Consider the following 19671-nt stretch of genomic DNA (forward strand, 5'->3'; position numbering starts at 1 on the left):
TATTATGAGATTCTCCTATATTGTTGCACGTATCATTAGTTCATTCATTTTTATTGTATGATTCTATTCTATGGCTATACCACTGTTTATAGATTCAATTTACCTATTAATGGATATTTAGGTTGTTTCCAACTGGGGGGCATTACAAATAATGGTTCTATAAGGAATCATCTGTAAGTCTTCTATACATGTATCATTTAATTCACTTGAATAAATTCTTAAGACTGGAAGAACTGGGTCATATGGAAGGTGTGTTTAACTTTTTAAGAAACTGCCAAAGTATTGTCCCAAGAATTTGTATTATTTTACATGCCAACAAGCAGTACATGAGAATTTCAAATGCTCCACATCCTTGCTGACACACAGTATGGTCATTCTTTTTAATTTTAGACATTGCGATAGTTGTGTTCAGGCCTCTGTTGTGGTTTCAATTTAAATTTCTCTGATGATTATGAGGAAATGCTTATTTGCCATCCATATGTATTCTTTGGTGAAGTATCCATAAGAAATCTTTTTTCTGCTTATTATTATTATTATTATTATTTCTTAACGACATAATTGAAGAGTTTTATGCATTCCAGAAAAAAGTCAATTACCAGATAATTGATTTGCACACACTTTTTTCAAATCTATGGTTTTTAAATATTCTCTTAGCAGTTTATTTTAAAGAGCAAAAATAATTATTTGTGGTGAAGTCTAATTCATCAATATTTTCTTATGCAGATTATGCTTTCATTGTTGTGTCTAAGAAATTGTAGCCTAATTCAAGGGCATAAAGTCGTTTTTCTGTGTTTTCTTCTAGAAGTTTTATAGTTTTACATTTTACATTTATATAAATGATCTATCTTGAGTTAATTCTTGTGTAGAGTGAGAGGTATGGATCCACATTCACATTTGTGGCATACAAATATCCAATTGTTTCAAAAACATTTGTTAAAAAGGCTATCTTTTTTTCACTGAATTGCTTATGTCAAAGATTGATTGTTCATTAATGTATGGATCTACTTCTGTGGATTTCTATTCTGTTCCCTTGATCTATATGTCTGTCTTTATGCCAACACCACACTGTTATGTTCCTGTAACATATAATAAGACATGAAGTCAGTCAGTGTAATACCTCCAAGTTCCCACTTCTTTTTCATCTGTTTCAGCTATTCTAGGTACCTCTTATTGCCATATGAGTCTTAGGATCAGCTTGATAATTTTTACCAGAAAAAAAATCTAATGGGATTTTTATTGAAATTTCATTGCATCTGTAGATACATTTCAGAAGGATTAAAATCTTAATTTTGACTTTTACAATTCATGACCACAGATTATCTCTCCATCTAAGTTTTTTTAAAAAAATCTTCCAACAATGCTTTTTGTTCTCAGTATACAAGTCTTAACACACCTTCCGTCATATTTATCCCAAAGTTTTCCACATTTTAATACAATTTTAAATGGTATTTTAAAACATCCATTTCAGTTTTCAATTGTATCCTGACACCTTGCTGAACTTCTTTTTTTTATTATTATTATACTTTAGGTTTTAGGGTACATGTGCCTGATGTGCAGGTTTGTTACATATGTATCCATGTGCATGTTGTTTTGCTGCACCCATTAACTCGTCATTTAGCATTAGGTATATCTCCTAATGCTGTCCCTCCCGCTCCCCCCAACCCACAACAGTCCCCGGAGTCTGATGTTCCCCTTCTTGTGTCCATGAGTTCTCATTGTTCAATTCCCACCTATGAGTGAGAACATGCGGTGTTTGGTTTTCTGTCCTTGTGATAGTTTACAGAGAATGATGTTTTCCAGTTTCATCCATGTCCCTACAAAGGACATGAACTCATCATTTTTATGGCTGCATAGTATTCCATGGTGTATATGTGCCACATTTTCTTAATCCAGTCTATCGTTGTTGGACATTTGGGTTGGTTCCAACTCTTTGCTATTGTGAATAGTGCCGCAATAAACATACGTGTGCATGTGTCTTTATAGCAGTATGATTTATAGTCCTTTGGGTATATACCCAGTAATGGGACGGCTGGGTCAAATGGTATTTCTAGTTCTAGATCCCTGAGGAATCGCCACACTGACTTCCACAATGGTTGAACTAGTTTACAGTCCCACCAACAGTGTCAAAGTGTTCCTATTTCTCCACATCCTCTCTAGCACCTGTTGTTTCCTGACTTTTTAATGATGGCCATTCTAACTGGTGTGAGATGGTATCTCACTGTGGTTTTGATTTGCATTTCTCTGATGGCCAGTGATGATGAGCATTTTTTCATGTGTTTTTTGGCCGCATAAACGTCTTCTTTTGAGAAGTGTCTGTTCATGTCCTTCGCCCACTTTTAGATGGGGTTGTTTTTTTTTCTTGTAAATTTGTTTGAGTTCATTGTAGATTCTGGATATTAGCCCTTTGTCAGATGAGTAGGTTGAGAAAATTTTCTCCCATTCTGTAGGTTGCCTGTTCACTCTGATGGTAGTTTCTTTTGCTGTGCAGAAGCTCTTTAGTTTAATTAGATCCCATTTGTCAATTTTGGCTTTTGTTGCCATTGCTTTTGGTGTTTTAGACATGAAGTCCTTGCCCACGCCTATGTCCTGAATGGTATTGCCTCGGTTTTCTTCTAGGGTTTTTATGATTTTAGGTCTAACATGTAAGTCTTTAATCCATCTTGAATTAATTTTTGTATAAGGTGTAAGGAAGGGATCCAGTTTCAGCTTTCTACATATGGCTAGCCAGTTTTCCCAGCACCATTTATTAAATAGGGAATCCTTTCCCCATTGCTTGTTTTTGTCAGGTTTGTCAAATATCAGATAGTTGCAGATATGCGGCATCATTTCTGAGGGCTCTGTTCTGTTCCTTTGATCTATGTCTGTTGTGGTACCAGTACCATGCTGTTTTGGTTACTGTAGCCTTGTAGTATAGTTTGAAGTCAGGTAGCATGATGCCTCCAGCTTTGTTCTTTTGGCTTAGGATTGACTTGGCGATGCAGGCTCTTTTTTGGTTCCATATGAACTTTAAAGTAGTTTTTTCCAATTCTGTGAAGAAAGTCATTGGTAGCTTGATGGGGATGGCATTGAATCTATATTTCACGCTATTGATTCTTCCAACCCACGAGCATGGAATGTTCTTCCATTTGTTTGTATCCTCTTTTATTTCATTGAGCAGTGGTTTGTAGTTCTCCTGGAAGAGGTCCTTCACATCCCTTGTAAGTTCTTACAAGGGATGTGAAGGACCTCTTCAAGGTGAACTTATTTCTCAACTCTAATAGCTATTCTGTAGTCTCCATAAAATTCTCTGCACAGTCAATCATGTCATCTGCAATTTTAACTTTTCCATTCTAATCTGGATTCTCTCTCATGCACTCTCTCTCTCTCTCTCCTCCCTCCCTACCTTCCTTCTTTTTCTTCCTCCTCCTCCCTTCCCTTTTCTTCTACTGCACTCTCCTTCTTCATCTTCCATTTCTTCTCCTCCCTTCCCTCCCTCTCTTCTTTCCATACTTTCTCTCATTGTTTTGATTTAAAACCTTCAGCAGAAGTTTGAATACAAGTGGTGATGGCAGATATCCTTACCTTGTTCTTGATCTTAGTCTTTCATTCAGTCTTTCACCATTTTCTGGCCTTTAAAGTTCGCTTCTAGTATCAATTTAATAAGAGTTTTTATCAGGAAAGTAAGTTGAATTTTTAAAATATTTTTTCTTTCTCTATTTAGATGATGATATGGATTACTTTTTAATCAGTTAATACAATGAGTTACATTTAATGATTTTCATATAAGTCCACCATGCATTCCCATAATAAATCCTAATTGTACAGCCTGTATTATTCATTTTATATATTGTTGAATGAAATGTACTAAAATTCTATTAAGATTTTTTTGCATATATGTTCATGAGGAATATTAGCCTGTAGCAATGTTTTTGTCTGGTTTAGGTATCAAGGTAATGCTGATCAGAAATAATTAGTTGGGAAATGTAGGTCTTTTTCAGTTTTCTACAATAATTTGCATAGAAGTGATACTATTTCTCTTTTAAATCTTCAGTGAAATTCACAAGTAAAGTCATCTTGACCTAGGAATGTCTTTATGGGAAGCTTATTAACTATAAATTCAATTTATTTAATAGTTATAGGGTCACTCAATTTATCTATTTTTTCTTGAGTGAGTATATTAGTTATGGTAGCCTTAGAGAACTAATATGCTCACTGAAGAAAAAATAGATAAATTGAGTATCACTTCTATTAGGTATATATTGAGCTTTAAATCTATCTTCATGCTTTTTTTAACATTATTGGTCCTATATTCTTTTTAGTCTTTTCCTGTTTATTCTGCCTTATTTTAGATTAACTATATTTTTCAAATTCCTTTTTACTTTCTTTTTTAGCTATATCTCTTTGTTTTATTATTCTGGTAATTGTTTTAAGCTTTATAGTATACATCTTTAATTTATTACAGTCTACTTTCAAGTGCTATAATAACATTTCCTATATGGTATATGAATCTTACAATAATATACTTTAATTTCTCCCCTCCTGGACTTTTGTTATTACTGTTAAACATGTTAGTTCTACATATATTATAAAACCCAAAATACTTACTTAATTTGTTAATATTTTTGCTTTAAGCAATCATTTATCTTTTAAATATATTTTAATTAAAGACTATTTTAATATTCAGCCATGTATTTATCATTTCGGGTGTTCTGTATTACTTTCTGTGGATGTGTGCACTAACAATTTTTTACTTTTAAATACAAACACTGTACCCACAAGATAAATGTAAGAAACTCATCTTTGCATGTCATGACTTAAAGTTTTGGGTTTTTCTACAATTGGTTTATTGAAATATAATTCGCATGTGATGCAATTCATCTATTTAAAGCACATAATTCAGATTTTTAGTATATTCACAGAGTTGTGCAACCATCACCACAATCTAATTATAGGATATATTTAGCAGCAAAAAAGAAGCCCTGTACCCTTTATCAGTCATTCCTTCTTTTCTCTCAGTTCTCCTTTTACCTGCTTCTAGGCAAACACTAATCTACTTTCCGTCTCTGTAGATTCGTCTATTCTGGATATTTTATTATATGGAATATGACCATATTGGTGTTTTGTTATCTTTTCTGACTGGCTTATTTTACTTAACATGTTTTCAAGATTCCTCCATGTTGTAGCATGTATCAATACTTTATTCTGTTGTATTGCTGGATAATATTCTATTGTATGAATATACTACATTTTGTTTATACATTCATCAGTTGATAAACGTTGAGTTGTTTCCACATTTTGGCTATTGTGAGTACTGCTATAATGAACATTTAAGTGCAGGTTTTGGAATAAAGTTATGTTTTCAGTTCTCTTGGGTATACAACCAGGAGTAAATTTGCTGAGTCATATCATAATTCTGTTTATCATTTTGAGGAACTGCCAAAGAGCTTTCCAAAGTGGCTGCATCATTCTACATTCCCTGCCAGCAGTACATCATGATTCCAATTTGTACACATACTTGCCAACACTTGTTTTTTATTATAGCTATCCTAGTGGGTGTGAGGTAAAATCACAGTGTTGTTCTGATTTGTATTTCCCTAGTAGGTAATGATGTGTGATTTTTTCATGTTTATTGAAAGTGTGAGTACCATCTTTGGAGAAATATCAGGTTCTTTGCACATTTAAAAAATTTGGTGATGCATCTTTTTTATTGTTGAGATATAACAGTCATTTATACATTCTTAATACAAGTCCCTTATCAGATATGTGATTTACAAATATTTTGTCTTATCCAGTGGGTCTTAACTTTATTAATAACATTAATTATAGCATTTCTTTGATTGTGGGAATGTCCTATTTACCTACTTTTCCTTTTCTCACTTGTACTTCTGGTATCGTATCTACTTAGCAAATACTTTAAACAAGCCAATGGCCTAAGCCCTAGGGTATATATGCAATCGAAAAAGAGATGCATGTAGTTCCTGCTTTATGTAGATTAAATTTAGTGGAAGGCCCAAGCATTTATTTAAAACAACACATAAACATACAATTGCAAACTAATTAGTTCTACGAAGGAGAAAGCAGAGAGCTATAAGGAAGTATAACAGGAACTAAATCTAATCAGTGGGTATATGTGTGCATTTGTGTGTGTGTGTGTTTCAGTAGAGAGTTGTCAAGAAAGTGTTTCCTGATGAAGCAATGTTTGAATTGAGCTCTGTAAGAACAAAAGATCTTGTGAAGAAAGCTTTCTAGGAAAAAAGGTCCTGAGCAGACATGTCACCTATAGAAACTGAAATGAAAAGTGTGGAGTTGCAGAGAGAGCAGGGGTGAGAGAAGATCAGATGAGGCTATAGAAGTAAGCAGGGATAACAGCATGGAGCATCTTTTAAACCATGCTAAGGATTTTAATATTTTCCCTAAGAGCAAGGGAAAGTGATTGGAGGGTTAATCGCTTTGGCTATAGTCTACAAAAGAGATTGTGAGGAGAATAAGTGTTAGTGAGCTGGCCAGTTAGGAGGCAATCATTCAGGCAATGGCAATGATGGTGGCATGGAGTATGGTAATAGCAGTAGAGGTGAAGCAAAGGAAAGAAAGTGGAGGGATACTTGCTTAGAAGAATGAACAAGCCTAGACCTTGAATAAGATACGGGACTTTGCACACTGGATTGATTGCCACATTTGTCCCAGAAGGAAGAAGGTGTACTATGAGCCTCAAGTCTTAAAGTTACCTGATGTAGTTCTCAAACAAACACTTAGATGTCCCTCAATAAGATTTAGTACTTGAATTTCCTGCTTTGTTTGGCTTCCAGATCTGATATTATTAACTTATTTTTATCTTTTCTCCTATATACAGGCTCTATATCACCCTTCAGATGCAATATTTGATATAAATCTTCAAGTGCTGATATTACAACCACTCCTCTGCTAAATTGTGTGTATTTATCTCCTTATAAATTTTTTTTCTTCTGGCAGCCAATAGTACAACCTGTCTAGTCAAGTTCAATCTTCCAGAACTTTACCAGGCACTAAACTATGTGACTGACTTTCTTACAAGCAATACCTTAGAATGTGGAGTGGGCAAGGAGAATTTGCCCTCTTTGACCATTCATTGCATACCAAACTCTAGTACAGATAAGCCAGGTATATAATGGACATGTAATCTTAACAGCTCAGGAACTGAGATGCTTCAACAATGGGAACATTCTTCATGTTCATAACGTCTCCTTATCCTATATTTCCCTATCAGACCACCTATTAACCACACCCTCTGCAGAACACAATAAGAAATGTAATGTTTCTTTCACACATAAAAATTGATAAACTTCTTCCTAAATGCTTAAGCTTTCAGGAACACGGTATACAATTACCCTCTCCTCCTATAATTCCCTAAATTATGGCTCCAACATTTGCAGTGCATATTCTTGTAATTGCTCCTATATGTAATTACATTTACATAAAACTTACATAATTTTGCCTGCATTATAAGGTGATGATTCATTTTTCAGAAACTTTTTTGATGCCCCCAAATAGGATACACTGGAGCTATATTTATTTCTTACATGAAATGCTAAAGAAAGGAAAAGCATATACATATATATTAGCTGTCACAGTTAGGCTAGTATTCAGAAGTTTGGAAATTGATATTCAAATAGATGTAAGTAGAATGCAAATGAGTAGAAAAGGCATACTCATGTCCGAATGTCAAATTATTATTTCCATGTAACATCAAGAAAGGTGTAACATCAAAAGATATATATTATATACCAAGTATAATAAAAATCAAAGCACTCCATAATGACAGTAAAAATCAAACGAAAGAATTTTCCCCTAAAGTTGCAAATATTCCACTCCATTTATGTGTGAAAGCCACTGGGCTTCAATACATTAAGGCTTTAGATTCAGCTGCATCTGGGTTCAAATCCTAGACCTGTAGCTTTTAGCTGAATGATTTTGGACAAGTTATTTAGTTTCTCTGAGTTGCATTTCCCCATCGGTAAAGTTGGGATAATAATACATACTTCACAGCATTGCTATAGGATTAAGTAAGATAGCTAATAGAAATTAAAGAGTGATTGCTCTAGAGTAGGTGATCAGCAAATTTTAGTTTCATTCTCTATCAATTCTTTTCTTTATAGAATTTTATGGTTCTTCCTGGTGTGTTTTGGCTGTTGGTAGGCAAGACAAGTAACTAAAATTATTTCACATGTGGAGCTAATTTAAAAAAAAAGCAGTGGTTTCAAAACGTTCGTGAAATATCAGAATCACCTGGAGATTTTGTTAAAGCATACGTTGCTGGGTCCCACCACTAGAGTTTTTGATTCATTAGGTCTGGGGTTGGCCCAAGAATTTGTAGTTCTAAAAAGTGATGCATTGCTAGTTGTGGACTGCAGTTGGAGAACTGTTGCTGTAATACACGTGCAACAACCAAAACAAGATAATGGGGGCAGGGAGGATTGGGCGGATCATCGCAGACGAGAGGCAGGACTAGATCGCAGCTCTGACTTGGACAGAGTAGCGTGTGGAGGCTCGCATCATGAATCTTGGCTTCAAAATGACTGCAGGAATAAAATCAGGAAACCCAAGAGAACCCACAGACCCTCTGAAGGAAGCAGATTGCTCCTGAAGGACAAAGGAGACACCCCAAACACTGTGAGTGCCCAAACTGTGGAAATGGGAAAGATAGATCATCTGCCCCCGAACACACACTCTCACTGGAGAAACTGAAGGTCTAGATTACGAGACAAGATTCTGACCTTGCCTGGAGCTGATTCAATTTAGAGAGCCAACTGAAATGCAGGGGTAGAAGAAGCAGTGGGAAAAGCTCTGTGAGCTTGCTGGGTCCTCTACCAAACCATTTCTGCCTGGCCTCATAGGGGTCCTTTGGGTGGGTGGACAGAGGCATTGGGAAAAGGCCACAGGGAGAAGGAAATCTCTAGCTGAACTTTGTAACAATTTGAACTGATTGAGAAGTCTCCTGGCCAGAACTCAGGGAAGGGCATGAATCTGGTGTGCAGAGTCCACAGGTGGGGGAAAAAGGAAAGCCATACTTGCTTTTGCAACTGACAGGCAGGTAGCTTGGGGCAAGTTCTCAGCCCCGCTTGCCCACTGCCTGGAAACAGACTCAGTGCTATTGGGGGTGGGGACATGGTGGGAGGGAGACTGGCCCTTCAGATTCCGTGGGAGCTGGGTGAGGCCTGTGACTGCTGGCTTTCTCCCACCTCACTGACAACCTGCATGACACAGTAGAGATAACCATAATCCTCTTAGGAACATAACTCTGCTGACCTGGGAACCTCACCTTCATTGCCCACAGTAGCCGCAGCAAGACCTGCCCAAGGAAAGTCTGAGCTCAGACATGCCTAGCCCTGCCCCCACCCAGTGGTCCTTCCCTACTCACCTGTAACTGAAGACAAAGTGTGTATACTCTTGGAAGTTTTAGGGCCCCACCCACCTCCTGTTCCTCCCCATACTACCATAGCTGATGCTCTCTGGAAAGTGCCACCTCCTGGCAGGAAGCCAACGAGCACAGAAATAGTGCATGAAACCACCAAAGATAAGAAATCTAAAAGACTCAATTTCACCACCCCACCAGCTCCATCAGAACAGGTGCTGGTATCCATGGCTGAGAGACCCACAGATGGTTCACATCACAGGACTGTCTGCAGACAAGCCCCAGTACCAGCCTGGAGCCTGGTAGACTTGCTGGGTGGCTAGACTCAGAAGAGAGATAACAATCACTACAGTTCCGCTCCCAGGAAGCCACATCCATAGGAAAAGGGGGAGAGTACTACATCAAGGGACCATCCTGTGGGACAAAAGAATCTGAACAATAGCCTTCATCCCTAGACCTTGCCTCTGACAGAGCCTACCCAAATGAGAAGGAACCAGAAAACCAACTCTGGTAATATGACAAAACAAGGTTCTTTAACACCCTGCCACCCCCCACTAGAAAAACACACTAGCTCACCAACAATGGATCCAAACCAAGAAGAAATCCCTGATTTACCTAAAAAAGGATTCAGGAGTTTAGTTATTAAGCTAACCAGGGGGGCATCAGAGAAGGTGAAGCCCAATGTAAGGAAATCAAAAAAATGACACAGGAAGTAAAGGGAGAAATATTCAATGAAATAGATAGCATAAATACAACACAATAAAACTTCAGGAAACAATGGACGCACTCATAGAAATGCAAAGTGCTCTGGAAAGTCTCAGCAATAGCATTGAACAAGTAGAAGAAAGAAATTCAGAGCTCAAAGACAAGGTTCTTGAATTAACCAAATCCAACAAAGACATAAAAGAATAAGAAAATATGAACAAAGCCTCTAAGAAGTCTGGGATTACGTTAAATGACCAAACCTGAGAATTACCATCATTCCTGTAGAAGAAAAGATATCTAAAAGTCTGGAAAGTAGATTTGGGGGAATAAACGAGGAAAACTTCCCCAGCCTTGCTAAAGACCTAGCCATCCAAATACAAGAAACACAAAGAACACCTGGGAAATTCATCACAAAAAGATCTTCACCTAGGCACATTTTCATCAGGTTATCTGAAGATAAGACAAAGCAAAGAATCTTAAGAGCTGTGAGACAAAAGTACCAGGTAACCTATAAAGGAAAACCTATCAGATTAACAGCAGACTTCTCAGCAGAAACCCTACAAGCTAGAAGGAATTGGGACCCTATCTTCAGCCTCCTCAAACAAAACAATTATCAGTCGATAATTTTGTATCCATCAAAGCTAAGCTTCATATATGAAGGAAAGATATAGTCTTTTTCAGACAAACAAGTGCTGAGAAAATTTGCCATTAAAAAGCCACCAGTACAAGAATTGTTAAAAGGAGTACTAAATCTTGAAACAAATCCTGGAAACACGTCAAAACAGAACCTCTTTAAAGCACACATCTCATAGGACCTATAAAACAAAAATACAACTAAAAAACAACAAGGTACATAGGCAACAAATAGCACGATGAATAGAATGGTACCTCACATCTCAACACTAACATTGAATGTAAATGGCCTAAATGCTCCACTTAAAAGATACAGAATTGCAGAATGGATGAGAATTCACCAGCCAACTATCTGCTGCCTTCAAGAGATTCACCTAACACATAAGGATCCACATAAACTTAAGGTAAAGGGGTGGAAAAAGAAAACGTATGCAAATAGACAAGAAAAGCAAGCAGGAGTAGCTATTCTTATATTAGACAAAACAAACCTTCAAACAACAGCAGTTAAAAAAGACAAAAAGTGACATTATATAATGTCTCTGTTTTTATAATGATAAAAGGCCTTGTCCAACAAGAAAATATCACAATTCTAAACATATATGCATCTGACACCATAACTCCCAAATTTATAAAACAATTACTAGTAGACCTAAGAAATGAGATAGACAGCAACACAATAATAGTGGAGGACTTGAATACTCCACTGACAGCACTAGACAGGTCATCAAGATAGAAAGTCAACAAAGAAACAATGGATTTAAATTATATCCTGGAACACATGGACTTAACAGATTATACAGAATATTCCATCCAACAACCGCAGAACATACATTCTATTCAACAGTGCATGGAAGTTTCTCCTAGATATACCACGTGATAGGCCACAAAATGAGCCTCAATACATTTAGGAAAATTGAAATTGTGTCAAGTACTCACTTGGACCATAGTGGAATAAAACAGGAAATGAACTCTGAAAGGAAATTTCAAAACCATGCAAATACATGGAAATTAAATAACCTGCTCTGGAATGATTGCCAGGTCAAAAATCAAGGTGGAAGTTTAAAAATTCTTTGCACTGCACAACAATAGTGACAAAACCTATCAAAACCTCTGGGATACAGCAAAGGTGGTGCTAAGGGGAAAGTTCATAGCCCTAAACTCCTACATCAAAAAGTCGGAAAGAGCACAGACAGTCTAAGGTCACACCTCATGGAACTAGGCAAACAAGATCAAACCAAACTCAATCTCAGCAGAAGAGAGGAAATAACCAAAATCAGAGCAGAATTAAATAAAATTGAAACAAAAATAAAATACAAAAGATAAATGAAACAAACAGCTGGTTCTTTGAAAAGACAAATAAAATTCGTAGACCATTAGCAAGATTAGCCAAGAAAAGAAGAGAGAAAATCTAGATAAGCTCAATAAGAAATGAAACAGGAGATATTACAATGGACACCACAGAAATACAAAAGATTATTCAAGGCTACTATGAACACCTCTATACGAATAAACTAGAAAACCTAGAAGAGAGGGATAAATTCCTGGAAAGATACAACCCTCTTAGCTTAAATCAGAAAGAATTAGATACCCCAAACAGACCAATAAGAAGCAGCAAGATTTAAATGGTAATTTAAAAATTATCAACAAAAAAAAGTCCAGGACCAGACAGATTCACAGCAGAATTCTACCACACATTCAAAGAAGGATTGGTACCAATCCTGTTGACACTATTCCACAAGATAGAGAAAGAGGGAACCCTCCCTAAATCATTATAAAGCTGGTGTTATCCTAATACTAAAACCAGGAAAGGACATAACCAAAAAAGAAAACTATAGGCCAATATCCCTGATGAATAGAGATGCTAAAATCCTTAGGAAAATAAAAGCTAACCGAATCCAACAACATATCAAAAAGAGAATTCACCATGATCAAGTGGGTTTCATACCAGGGATGCAGGTACAGTTTAACATACACAAGTCAATAAATGGGATACATCACATAAACAGAATTAAAAACAACAATCACATGATCATCTCAATAGATGCAGAGAAAGCATTTGGCAAAATCCAGCATCCCTTTATGATTAAAACTCTCAGCAAAATCAGCATACAAGGGACGTAGCTCAATGTGATAAAAGCCATCTATGACAAAACCACAGCCAACATAATACTAAAGGCGGAAAAGTTTAAAGGATTTCCTCTTAGAACTGGAACAACACAAGGATGCCCATCCTCACCACTCCTCTTCAACATAATACTGGAAGTCCTAGACAGAGCAATCAGACAAGAGAAAGAAATAAAGGGCATCTAAATTGGTAAAGAGGAAGTCAAAGTGTCACTGTTTGCTGATGATATGATCGTTTACCTAGAAAACCCTAGAGACTCCTCCAGAAAGCTCCAAGAACTGAGAAAATAATTCAGCAAAGTTTCCAGATATAAAATTAATGTACACAAGTCAGTAGCTCTTCTATGCACCAACAGAAACCAAGCTGAGAATAAAATCAAGAACTCAATCCCTTTTACAATAGCTAAACAAAACAAAACAAAACAAAACAAAAAACTTAATAACGTATCTAACCAAGGAAGTGAAAGACCTCTACAAGGAAACTACAAAACCCTGCTGAAAGAAATCATAGATGACACGAGCAAATGGAAACACATCCCATGCTCATGGATGGGTAGAATTGATATTGTGAAAATCACCACACTGCCAAAAGCAATCTACAAATTCAGTGCAAGTGCCACCAAAATACCATCATCATTCTTCACAGAATTGGAAAAAAGAATCATAAATTAATATGGAACAAAAAATAGCCCACATAGCCAAAGCAAGACTAAGCAAAAAGAACAAATCTGGAGGCATCACACTACCTGATTTCAAACTATACTATAAGGCCATGGTTACCAAAACAGTGTGGTACTGGTATAAAAATAGGCACATAGACGAATGGAACAGAATAGAGAACCCAGAAATAAACCCAAATACTTACAGCCAACTGATCTTTGACAAAGCATACAAAAACATAACGTGGCGAAAGGACAACCTTTTCACCAAATGGTGCTGAGATAATTGGCTGGCCATATGTAGAAAAATGAAACTGCATTCTCATCTCTCACCTTATACAAAAATCAACTCAAAATGGATTAAGGACTTAAATCTAAGACCTGAAACTATAAAAATTCTAGAAGATAACATTGAACAAAACCTTCTAGACATTGGCTTAAGCAAGGATTTCATGACGAAGAACCCAAAAACAAATGCAATACAAATGAAAATAAACAGCTGGGACTTAATTAAACTAAAGAGCTTTTGCATAACAAAAGGAGCAATCAGGAGAGCAAACAGACAACACACAGAATGGGATAAAATCTTTACAATCTAGACATCTGACAAAGGACTAATATCCAGAATCTACAATGAATTCAAACAAATCAGCAAGAAAAAACAAACAATCTTATCAAAAAGCAGGATAAGGACACGAATAGATGATTCTCAAAAGAAGATATACAAATGGCCAAAAAACATATGAAAAAATTGCTCAACACAGCTAATAATCAGGGAAATGCAAATCAAAACCACAATGCGATATCACCTTACTCCTACAAGAATGGCCATAATCAAAAAATAAAAAGAATAAAAAAATAAAAAAATAGTAGATGTTGGAGTGGATGCCAACAGGGAACACTGCTACACTGCTGGTGGGAATGCAAACTAATACAACCACTATGCAAAACAGTGTGAAGTTTCCTTAAAGAACTACCATTTGATTCAGCAATCCCACTACTGGGTATCTACCTGGAGGAAAAGAAGTCATTATACAAAAATGATACTTGCACACATGTATGTGTGTGTGTGTGTGTGTGTGTGTGTACATATATCTATAATTAAATACTACTCAGCCATAAAAAGGAATGAATTAATGGCATTCACAGTGACCTGGATGATATTGTAGACTATTATTCTAAGTGAAATAAGTCAGAAGTGGAAAACCAATCGTATTTTCTCACTCATAAGTGGGAGCTAAGCTATGAGGATGCAAAGGCATAAGAATGACACAATGGATTCTAGGGACTCAGGGATAAAGGGTGGGTGGGAACGGGGTGAGATAAAAGACTTCAAATAGGGTTCAGCGTATACTGCTAGGGTGATGAGTGCACCAAAAACTCACAAATCACCATTAAAGAACTTACCCATGTAACCAAATACCACCTGTTCCCCAATAACCTATGGAAATAAAAAAAAATTTAAATAAATAAAAAATAAGGTTAAAAAGATTTTTTAAAAGCTAATTGGTAAAGAGCGAGAGAAAACCACATTTTCCAAAGTCATATTTACTGTTCAAAACTTTCACTATAATCTACTGAAGAGTTAGAACAATCCCACAGATGGGAATCAGCATATACAGACTTGCCCTCTTTTGGTGTGGCCTTGGGCATGTTACTTCACTATTCTTAGATTTGGTTTCTCCATCCTAAAAATTACGGGACTGAAATAGGTCAGTGTTCTTAAAACTGTGTTTTCTAAACACTGGGAGATCGGAACAAACTGAAGGATGGTCTTCATGATGGAACTGAATGGACAACTTACAAGGGATGTGAAGGACCTCTTCAAGGAGAACTACAAACCACTGCTCAATGAAATAGAAGAGGATACAAACAAATGGAAGAACATTCCATGCTCATGGGTTGGAAGAATCAATAGCGTGAAAATGGCCATACTGCCCAAGGTAATTTATAGATTCAATGCCATCCCCATCAAGCTACCAATGACTTTCTTCACAGAATTGGAAAAAACTACTTTAAAGTTCATATGGAACCAAAAAAGAGCCTGCATCGCCAAGTCAATCCTAAGCCAAAAGAACAAAGCTGGAGGCATCACGCTACCTGACTTCAAATTATACTACAAGGCTACAGTAACCAAAACAGCATAGTACTGGTACCACAACAGAGACATAGATCAAAGGAACAGAAGAGAGCCCTCAGAAATGATGCCGCATATCTACAACTATCTGAAGTTTGACAAACCTGACAAAAACAAGAAATGGGGAAAGGATTCCCTATTTAATAAATGGTGCTGGGAAAACTGGCTAGCCATATGTAGAAAGCTGAAACTGGATCCCTTCCTTACACGTTTTACAAAAATTAATTCAAGATGGATTAAAGTCTTAAATGTTAGACCTAAAACCATTAAAATCCTACAAGAAAACCTAGGCAATAGCATTCAGGACATAGGCGTGGGCAAGGACTTCATGTCTAAAACACCAAAAGCAATGGCAACAAAAGCCAAAATTGACAAATTAGATCTAATTAAACTAAAGTGCTTCTGCACAGCAAAAGAAACTACCATCAGAGTGAACAGGCAACCTACAGAATGGGAGAAAATTTTTGCAACCTACTCATCTGACAAAGGGCTAATATCCAGAATCTACAATGAACTCAAACAAATTTACAAGAAAAAAAACAACCCCATCTAAAAGTGGGCGAAGGACATGAACAGACACTTCTCAAAAGAAGACATTTATGCGGCCAAAAAACACATGAAAAAATGCTCATCATCACTGGCCATCAGAGAAATGCAAATCAAAAACACACTGAGATACCATCTCACACCAGTTAGAATGGCCATCATTAAAAAGTCAGGAAACAACAGGTGCTGGAGAGGATGTGGAGAAATAGGAACACTTTGACACTGTTGGTGGGACTGTAAACTAGTTCAACCATTGTGGAAGTCAGTGTGGCGATTCCTCAGGGATCTAGAACTAGAAATAGCATTTGACCCAGCCATCCCATTACTGGGTATATACCCAAAGGACTATAAATCATGCTGCTATAAAGACACATGCACACGTATGTTTATTGTGGCACTATTCACAATAGCAAAGACTTGGAACCAACCCAAATGTCCAACAACGATAGACTGGATTAAGAAAATGTGGCACATATATACCATGGAATACTATGCAGCCATAAAAAATGATGAGTTCATGTCCTTTGTAGGGACATGGATGAAACTGGAAAACATCATTCTCAGTAAACTATCACAAGGACAAAAAACCAAACACCGCATGTTCTCACTCAGAGGTGGGAATTGAACAATGAGAACTCCTGGACACAGGAAGGGGAACATCACACTCCGGGGACTGTTGTAGGGTGGAGGGAGGAGGGAGGGACAGCATTAGGAGATATACCTAATGCTAAATGACGAGTTAATGGGTGCAGCAAAACAACATGGCACATGGATACATATGTAACAAACCTGCACATCAGGCACATGTACCCTAAAACCTAAAGTATAATAATAATAAAAAAATAATAATTGAACAAACAAGAATCTTATCCCCACACAGATCAGCTCTCCTTATAGAACTCTTAATATAATATGGTTCTACAGAAGAAGCCAAACCAAATCAAAATAATAAACACAATCCAGTCTGAAAAATCTTTAGGCTAGATGATATCTATGGTCACTTTTACCATGGCTTTCTCAAATATTGAGCTCCATATATGGAGCATTCTGTACTACTACTTTCTGTGATTATAATGATAATCAATAGCAATAAAGACCTTAGACACTACAAATTTCAAACTTCAAGCTATATTCAGTGCACTTTTGGTATTAAGAATTTTTCAATTCCAATGATTTGAAAGCAGATAAGCCATTGTTATTGCTTATGCTAACTGTGTGTATATGTGTATGTGTGTATCTCACTCTAATAATTTGAGCAGTTTCATGATACAGCTAGCATTTTTTAGTGCTTTCTCTGTGTCACCTAGTATACTAAGACCTTAAAATGTATTTTCTAGTTCAAACCTTAGAAAAACTCTTTTAAGTAATATTATTATTCCCAACCCAGAAATGCATAAACTCTAGCACAAATAATTTAACTAGCTTTCTCATGAGCCACAGGTAGTAAAAGGCAAGGGTAGGACTTGAACCTAAGTCTACTTGTCTATAACTTTATGTTGTACTTATCCTATGAGGAGATTCAAATAATCAGAGAGTTATCAAATGGAGCAATTAAAATATATACATCTCTTTGATATATAAAAAAATTAAAAAAAAAAAACAACGAGGATATTAAATCCCTCTGTGAGAAGAGCTAGGCTTTCTCCAGCAAGAAAGTTTCATCCAATGAGTAGGAAGAAGGAGAGTTTAAGGTTTGCCCAGAATCATGGGGGCCATGGTATGCACTATGAAACACTGTTACTTTATTTCCTTATTTGATTTTTCAAATGTGAGCTTGGCTGAAAGTCTTTAGCTAAGTTAATGACATTAAAACAAACAACAGCATATGCTAAGTGAACTGCTATAGTCAAAAGCAGTGACAACTTGTATGTTTTGGGGAGGTGGTAAGATATGAAATAGGGAAAGTATGATGAAACAGATATCCCATTGTAATGCCACCTCCTCAACCAAGAAGACCAATAACTACGTAATGGGTGTTGACTCCAAAGATGCTTCATTTTAATCTTTTAATTGCATATGAATAAAGCTTTAACGGAGCAGATTAGATCCATGGCCCAATAATCTGAAGAGACCTGGATAGTGTGTTTCTACAAACTCTGAGCAGGTCAGTAGCTAGATGACTCCTTATAATTCAAAGATACTCATCCCTTTTATTAATAATTGTTTAAGCAATTCAGTCAAAAAATAAGGGATCACCATACAATGAGCCCTATGATTCAGACTGTTATATTCAGAAAATCTTGTTATAACTCTTGAAGCGATGGTAACTTGCATCCTAAATTGGGTTTTAGAGCTGCTCTGTCTTAATACAGGCTTTCACAGGTGAAACAGTTTCTCGGGATGTTAGCTAACTAAGAACTCAGCCCCAGTCTGGGCTGTTCATTTTTATTTTGCAGCTTTATTCATTATCTATTCTCAACAAGTATGTGTGAAGGTTGAAAAAAAAGAATTATCACAAAATTTATATAAATAAAGTTTTTACAGAAAAAAAAAGAGAGAGAGTAGACAAGGGAATGACCTTGACCTCAACTTTTTCCTTAACTATGAATCATTGACACATACATTGTATTTTTAAATTTTTCTCATGAGGTGTAATTAGAAATTCCAATGAAAAATAAGACGGAATAAACATAGAAACAGGAGATAAACATGACCAATATGAGAGAAATTAGTTAGCTATTGTAAGATTTTACCTTTTTGATAACTAAATGTCACGAACAACTGATTTTTATAGCATTCTCAGCCAATAAGCAGAGGAAACATATAATATTAATAAAAATAATACTATACAAATGAATAGTGTTAATCCATTCATAGGCTCTTCTAATCCTTCTATTATACACTAATGCATCTGGCATGAAATTCTATTTATTCTCTTTCTTTTTTCAATGTTTCTCCCAATTTCTTTGTCAAATTCAACATCTTTAAAGGTAAATAATAGTTCATTTTACCAACATGCTACAGTTGTTTGTTCATTTTTCAGAGTAGGTAGTTGAGCTACTTCAAAATGCCATTATTTTGCAGGTTACAGATCTTTACAACTTTGACAAGTTCTTGATTTTCATATGACAATAATTTTTATCTCACCTTCTTGAAAAATGCATGCTAAGACTGTAAGCTTTGGGGTTAATTTGTGGTTTTAGCCCCTACATTTTCACATTTAAGAGAAACATCTGTCCTACTAATCATTGTTGTTTTTATGTCAACTGACAATGCATTCAAATACTGATTAAAATAAGAAGACGCCATGGGCTTCCAGTGCATATCAAACAGAAGAACAATGAACACCCAGATTACATTAGAAGGACTGTGACTGAAGACATTTAGACAGAGTATGTGTTGATAGGGTAATTATTAGGTGGAGTAAATTGCAATGTAGAAGCCTCAAAAAGTACTTGTATAGTTTCTTTTCCACAAAAGAGGTCTTGCGTTTGAAAAAAAAAGAGTCTTTTAAATTCTAGTAACTTCCAAAATCAATTGCATCAAGTTCAATTGTAAGA

General features: G+C 36.1%; 1 protein-coding gene across 1 annotated transcript in view; it reads right to left on the minus strand.

Annotated features, from left to right (window-relative positions):
* TENM4 (teneurin transmembrane protein 4) overlaps nucleotides 1–19671 on the minus strand; it is a 3069169-nt gene that overhangs the window by 2304316 nt on the left and 745182 nt on the right. The window lies entirely within an intron of this gene.

This window comes from Symphalangus syndactylus, chromosome 6 (assembly GCF_028878055.3).
Source record: "Symphalangus syndactylus isolate Jambi chromosome 6, NHGRI_mSymSyn1-v2.1_pri, whole genome shotgun sequence".
NCBI lineage: Eukaryota > Metazoa > Chordata > Mammalia > Primates > Hylobatidae > Symphalangus > Symphalangus syndactylus.